This window comes from Morus notabilis, unplaced genomic scaffold (genome assembly GCF_000414095.1).
Source record: "Morus notabilis unplaced genomic scaffold, ASM41409v2 Scaffold93, whole genome shotgun sequence".
Lineage (NCBI taxonomy): Eukaryota > Viridiplantae > Streptophyta > Magnoliopsida > Rosales > Moraceae > Morus > Morus notabilis.
In genome coordinates, this window is record NW_010364330.1 from 304,637 (window position 1) to 312,363 (window position 7,727).

Sequence of the window (7,727 nt, forward strand, 5' to 3'; positions counted from 1 at the left end):
TTAATTGAAACTTAAACCTAAAAAGATAGAATTATGATAAAAGGAAAGTCTTTATTCAGAATTTGACTTGATCCTTTGCTGGAAATTGCGCCTAACTTCTTGAAACTTGCTGGAATGTGTGCCTAACCCGTTGGAATATGCAAGTTGGCCATGCAATGGCTTGATGGATGTTTAAGGTTGATTGTCTTTGTTCCGGATTGACTTTGATGGCTATGTTCTCATCACGGGAGACCCCCGGGCGACCACCGGGGCACCACGGGGCACACCCGGGAGACCCTCGGGACACACCCGGGAGACCCCCGGGACATCCCCAGGAAACCCTCGGGACACCCCCGGGGCACCCTCGGGGCACTCCTGGGACACCCCAGGACAGCCTAGGGAGACCCGCGGGACACCCCCAGGACACCTCCGGGCACCCTCGGGACACCCCCTGGGCACTCCCGGGCGCCCCCGGGGCACCCCCAGGGCACCCCCGGGAGACACCTGGGCCACCCCCGGGGCATCCCCGGGGCATCGCCGGGGCAGCCTCGGAAGACCCCCGCGAGACCCCCGAGTGACCCCCGGGAGACCCCCGGGAGACCCCCGGAACATCCTCGGGACACCCCCGAGACACCCCTGGGAAACCTCCGGCACACCCCCGGGACACTGCCGGGAGACCCCCGGGGCATCCCCGGAGCACCCCCGGGGTACACCCTGGGTACCCCCGGGGCGCCCCTGGGACACCCCCGGGACACCGCCGGGAGACCCCCGCGCAACCCCGGGCACACCCGGTACACCCCCGGGGCACCCCCGGGAGACTGCAGAGGCACCCGCGGGACACCCCCAGGGTACCCCCGGGACACCCACCCCCGGGGCATCCCTGGGACACCGCCGGGGCACCCCCGGGACACCCACGGGACAGCCCCGGGGCCCCCCGGGGCACCCCCGAGCACCGCGGGGTCCCCGGGGCTCCCCCGAGGCACCCCAGGAGGCCCTCGGGTGACCCCCACGAGACCCCAGGGAGACCCCTGGGAGACCCTTGAGATACCCCCGGGACACCCCCGAGAGACCCCCGGGACACCCCCGGGGCTCCCTAGGGAGATGCCTGGGACACCCCCGGGAAACCCGCGGGAGACCCCTGATAGACCCCCGGGGCCTCCCGGGGCACCCCCAGGTGACCCGCGGACACCGCCGGGGCACCCCCAGGACACCCCCGGGACGATTCCTGGATAAAAAGTTATAACAGTTTTCGTGAGGTTGCTTCTTTTCCCGAAAGTTTTTTTATAAAGGAAGAAAACGTAATAAACAAAAAAAAAAGGATAGCGAAACCTGACGATCCTAAGCTCTGATACCAACTGATACGAACCCCGCCAACAATGTGACGAAACCCGTAGGCAAATATGGGATATGATCCAAGATCTTCAGGAATTGATGGAAACCGCGACCCATTGCTTAGCGAACCAAGAACCTTGGTATGGTGAAGACGCCACAAACGAGTATGGAAATTCATTTGATAAGTCAAGTTTGAACGCTACAAGGAAACCTTGATAAGTTCAGAATAGTCTCTTCAAGAACACAAGAAGAATAACTCACAATATGAATAAAAGTATCAAAACTTTATTAATTTTCATTTTTCAGCCTTAAATAGTCGAGTATAAGCTGAAAAGGTTTAAAAATTGAAAAGTCCTATCCTACCCTTAATGAGGTAGGCGCCTAAATGAAGATAAACTCCTAAAACAAAATAAAATCGCCCAAAGATAACTCCTAAGGAAGGAATCCGACTTAGAGTCTAATTCCTTCCTTTTAAAATGCCTAAAACTAATCCTAGGGAAGGAAATCCGAATTTGAATCCAATTCCTCCCTTAAATCGTATACTATGGAATTTAAATGTTTAATCTGTAATTTTGACTTGATCCCTTACTGGAATGTGCGCCTAACTTCTTGGAACTTGCTGGAATGTGCGCCTAACCCCTTGGAGCATTCCCATGCACGTGAGCCTTAGGATGTCATGCGAATTTGGCCATGCTTGAGTAGCTCTCTTCCGGATCAACTTTAATGAGCAAAAGTAGCCTTTGTCCACCCTCAGTAGTTAACACACTTTCTTCTTGTTGTAGAACTCTTTGGACTAGGTTATTCAAGTCTTCTTTAAATCTTTTAGCTCGATACCTCGTCACTGGACCAACTGGAACTTGGATTGGATCATGAATATTCCTTACATCCCTGATGTCCTCATTATTCCGCTCCTCTTGAAAAGGATTTGTCCTCAAATCTTCACCTACATCAAAAGGACTCAAGTTGGTAACCTTGAAAGTAGCACTTACATTATACTCACCTGGCAAGTCAAGTCGGTAGGCATTGTCATTGATCCGTTCAAGCACTTGAAAAGGTCCATCTCCTCTAGGCAGCAACTTAGAGCGTCGGTGGGCTGGAAATCGTTCTTTCCTCAAGTGTAACCAAACCCAATCTCCGGGTTCAAAAACCAACTTGTGACGCCCCTTGTTAGCTTGCTTGATGTATTGTTTGGTTCTTCTTTCTATGTTGAGCCGTGCTTTTTTATGAAGTTGTTTCACCAATTCGGCCTTCTTTTAGCCATCTAAATCCATATACTCTGAAACAGGTAAAGGTGATAAATCCAAAGGAGTTAAAGGATTAAAACCATAAATAATTTCAAAGGGTGAGAATTTAGTAGCATAGTGAATGGTACGATTATATGCAAACTCGACATGTGGTAAACATTCCTCCCATATATTAATATTTTTACTAATGACAGCCCTTAACAAAGTGGATAAGGTCCTATTAACTACTTTTGTTTGACCATCGGTTTGAGGATGACAAGTAGTAGAAAACAAAAGTTTCATTCCAAGCTTTCCCCATAACATCTTCCAAAAGTAACTTAAGAACCTACCATCCCGATCTGACACGATTGTCCTAGGCATACCATGTAACCTTACAATCTCTCTAAAGAATAATTCTGCCACATGAGAAGCATCATCAGTTTTGTGGTAAGGGATAAAATGAGCCATTTTAGAAAATCGGCCTACAACCACAAAGATAGAATCATTCCCGTGCTTACTCCTAGGTAAACCCAAAACAAAATCCATAGAAATATCAGCCCAAGGTGAACTAGGAATAGGTAGGGGCGTGTAAAGATCATTTGGTTGAACCTTTAACTTAGCTTGCCTACAAGTGACACACCTACCACAAATTCTTTCAACATCTCTTTTCATGTGTGGCCAATAGAAGTGCTCTTGTAACATGGCTAGGGTCTTAGCAACTCCAAAGTGCCCCATTAATCCCCCACCATGGGATTCCCGAACTAAAAGATCTCTCATTGAACAATTGGGCAAACATAATTTATTTTCTCTAAACAAGAAATCCTCATGCCTATAAAATTTTCCCTCCGCTGCCTTTTCACAGGCTTTATACACTTCCCCAAAGTCGTGGTCTTCATGATAAAGGTCCTTAATATGTTCAAAACCAAGGAATTTAGCATCAAGAGTAGATATTAAGACATACCTTCGTGACAATGCATCCGCAACCACATTTTCCTTACCTTGCTTGTACCGGATGACATAGGGAAAAGACTCAATGAATTCAACCCAGCGAGCATGTCTCTTGTTAAGCTTGTGTTGGCTTTTCAAATGCTTCAAGGATTCATGATCCGTACGAATCACAAACTTTTTTGGCCATAAGTAGTGCTGCCATGTCTCTACAGTTCGAACTAATGCGTATAATTCTTTGTCATAAGTGGTGTAGTTAAGTGCAGCCCCACTTAGTTTCTCACTAAAATACGCAAGTGGCCTTCCTTCCTGAATAAGAACAGCACCTATGCCTACACCCGAAGCATCACATTCGATTTCAAACGTTTTAGAAAAGTTAGGTAAAGCAAGTAATGGAGCATGAGTAAGTTTGTGCTTAATAAGCTGGAATGCTTTCTCTTGTTCTTCACCCCATTTGAATGCAACGTTCTTCTTGATAACTTTGGTAAGCGGTGCGGTGATGGTGCTAAAATCTTTCATAAATCTCCTGTAAAAACTAGCAAGTCCATGAAAACTCCTAACATTACTTACATTGGAGGGAGTCGGCCACTCTTGGATGGCTTTGATCTTCTCTTCGTCAACCTCAATTCCTTTAGCACTCACCACAAAACCTAGGAAGACAAGCTTATCGGCGCAGAAAGTACACTTTTTAAGATTAGCATATAATTTCTCCTTTCTAAGCACTTCTAAAACCGAATGTAAGTGTGAGGCATGGTCATGTAAGTTCTTGCTATAAATTAGAATATCATCAAAGTAGACAACAACAAATTTACCAATGAAAGCACGCAAGACATGATTCATTAAGCACATGAAAGTACTAGGTGTGTTAGTTAATCCAAACGGCATAACTAACCATTCATACAATCCATATTTAGTTTTGAATGCGGTTTTCCATTCGTCTCCTTCGTTCATTCGGATTTGATGATACCCACTTTTAAGATCAATTTTTGAAAACACACAAGAGCCATGTAATTCATCCAACGTATCATCTAAACGAGGAATAGGGTGGCGATACTTTACCGTTATGTTGTTGATGGCTCGACAATCAACCCACATTCTCCATGTTCCATCTTTCTTAGGTACTAGAATCACCGAAACTGCGCAAGGACTCATACTTTCTCTCACGAGTCCTTTCTCCATCAATTCCTCAACTTGTCTTTGAAGTTCCTTGGTCTCTTCCGGGCTGCTCCTATATGCGGGCCTATTTGGAATTGATGCCCCTGGAACAAAGTCAATTTGATGTTCGATTCCTCGGATTGGTGGTAAACCATGTGGTACCTCTTCGGGAAACACATCCCCAAATTCCTGCAAGAGAGAAACAACAACACTAGGCAACACGGGTTCAAGTTGGTTAGTGTTTAACAAGGTCTCCTTGTACATGAGTACAATCATTGGCCATTTTGAAATCAATGCTCTCTTAACCTCACTTGTTTTTGCATAAAAATTTATTTGTTTCCTCTCGGGTTTTACCTCTTTGGCCGTAGGTCTCTCTTTTACCTCACTCTCATTATGCATGACCTCACTCTTCTTTTCTCTCTCTTTGTTTTGTTCACTCAATTTTTGTAACCTCACTTGGTCCTCATATACTTGTTTTGGTGTCAACGGAACTAAGGTGATAGCCCGTTGATTGTGTGTGAATGAGTACTTGATGGTGAAGCCATTATGTTGCACACGCCGATCAAATTGCCATGGCCTTCCGAGAAGGAGATGTCCCGCTTGCATTAGTACCACGTCGCACAATACTTCGTCCTTATACTTACCAACTCGGAATGGTACAACAACCTGTTTTGTAACCTTCACTTCCCCGCTATTATTCAGCCATTGTAACTTGTATGGACGAGGGTGTTTTAGTGTTATGAGCCCTAGCTTTCCAACCATCGAAGAACTAGCGACATTAGTGCAACTACCGCCATCAATAATAACACTACATACCTTATCTTTCACGTGGCATCGAGTGTGAAAGATGTTCTCTCACTGTGCTTCCTCTTCCTTTTCTCTAGCTTGCATATTTAGAGCTCGACGTGCAACTATCCCAAGCATCTCGCCATGGGTTGCCCCAAATTCTTCTTCTCTTATGGGGGCGTCCTCCAATGGTGGCATATCTACTAGATCATCTTCCTCTTCCGAATCAATATCTCCATTATCCCGGATCACCATCACTCGTTTGTTTGGGCATTGGCTTGCTATGTGCCCTCTTCCCTGACATTGAAACACTTAATCTCACTGGAACGAGTAGGAGTAGGGGTTGATTTACCTTGAAAGACTACTGAATTGGTGGTTGGTTTGTGCTCGGTTTTAGCCTTGAAGGGGGCTGGATCCTCATCTTTCTTTGTGTAGTTCGGCCTCCAAGGTGTTGTACTCAAATTTTGAAGGGCTGGTCTTGGTCGTGGACCACTCCTCTTGAGCTGCCTTTCAACTTTGATTGCCATATGCACCAAATCCTCCAGTTCCACATAATGGTGTAGCTCGATTGTGTTGGCAATCTCTCGGTTTAGCCCATTCAAAAATCTGGCCATCGTTGCTTATCGATCCTCCTCCACGTTGGCTCTAATCATTGCCATCTCCATCTCCTTAAAATACTCATCAACACTCCGGTTACCTTGATGGAGACCTTGCAGCTTGAGGAATAGATCTCGGTAGTAGTGGCTCGGCACAAATCTTTGTCTCATCACCCTTTTCATCTCATCCCAAGTTTTGATAGGGCGATCTCTGTTTCGCCTTCTATTGGTGCATACCTGGTCCCACCACACAATAGCATAGTCAGTAAATTCAATTGCAGCAAGTTTTACCTTCTTTAGTTTGGAGTAGTTGTGACATTCGAAAACCAACTCCATCTTCTTTTCCCATTCGAGAAAAGCCTCGGGATCACTTTTCCCTTGAAACGCAGGGATTTTCATCTTAATACTTCCCAAGTTGTTATCCACTCAGGTCCTAACTTCTCTACTCTGTTCATACCTCCTATGGCTGCCCACGGACATTCTATCAAACTCGTCCTCTAAATTTTCCCCTTCGAACTCTCCATTATCCTCCACCTCCTTTCGAGGCATCATGTTCTTCCTTGGAGCATTCGGTGGTGGTTTAATCTGTGGTGTTCCATCTTCCACCCTATCTAACCTCTCATGTATGTGTTCGAGCTCCACCCTCATGATCCGTTTCATCTCTCCCATGAACGCATGCATTTGTAAATTCTGCGTGACAGGAGGTGGAATCTCTTCACTTGTGGTTTTCCCTTGGTTATGTGACATGATTAAAAGACAAAAAGGTGTTGTTTTTTTTCTCGAAAAATAATTCACTCAACTCTCGTGTTTCACTCAAGTTAATTGGCTTTTACCCTCTAATAAGCTCACACACTCTACATTTTTCCTCTCGTATTCTTCTTTTAGTTCTTTCAAAACTAAACCAACAATAAGAAAAGGAATTCAAGTAGTCAATCAATCAAGTAAAGACTTAATCCAAACGAATTTAAATATTGTCATGGAAATTTTTTTTTTTTGACACTCAAACTTTAAGGGTTCCGAAACTATTAAAAACAAGCTTTTTTTGCCCTCAAAAAAATAGGGCCTCACTAGGGCAAATAGTGAGGATTGTAGGGCTTGAAACGATCTTCAATTTGATATATTATACGTCCCGTAATGATTCCCGGATCAAAAGTTATAGCAGTTTTCATGAGGTTGCTTATTTTCCTGAATTTTTTTTTTTTTTATAAAGAAAGAAAACGTAATAAACAAAAAAAATGATAACAAAACCTAATGATCCTAAGCTCTGATACCAGCTGATACGAACCCCGCCAACAATGTAATGAAACCCGTAGCGAAATATGGGATATGATCCAAGATCTTCAAGAATTGATAGAAACCGCGACCCATTGCTTAGCGAACTAAGAACCTTGGTATGGTGAAGACACCACAAATGAGTATGGAAATTCATTTGATAAGTCAAGTTTGAATGCCACAAGGAAACCTTGATAAGTTCATAATAGTCTCTTTAAGAACTCAAGAAGAATAACTCACAATATGAATAAAAATATCAAAACTTTATTAATTTTCATTTTTCAGCCTTAAATAGCCGAGTATAAGCTGAAAAGGTTTAAAAATTGAAAAGTCCTGTCCTACCCTTAATGAGGTAGGCGCCTAAATGAAGATAGACTCCTAAAACAAAATAAAATCACCAAAAGATAACTCCTAGGGAAGGAATCCGACTTAGAGTCTA

General features: G+C 44.6%; 1 pseudogene; it reads right to left on the bottom strand.

Annotated features, from left to right (window-relative positions):
- Window positions 1-1,985: 1,985 nt before the first annotated feature.
- LOC112093136 lies at window positions 1,986-6,415 on the bottom strand (annotated as a pseudogene).
- Window positions 6,416-7,727: the final 1,312 nt, after the last annotated feature.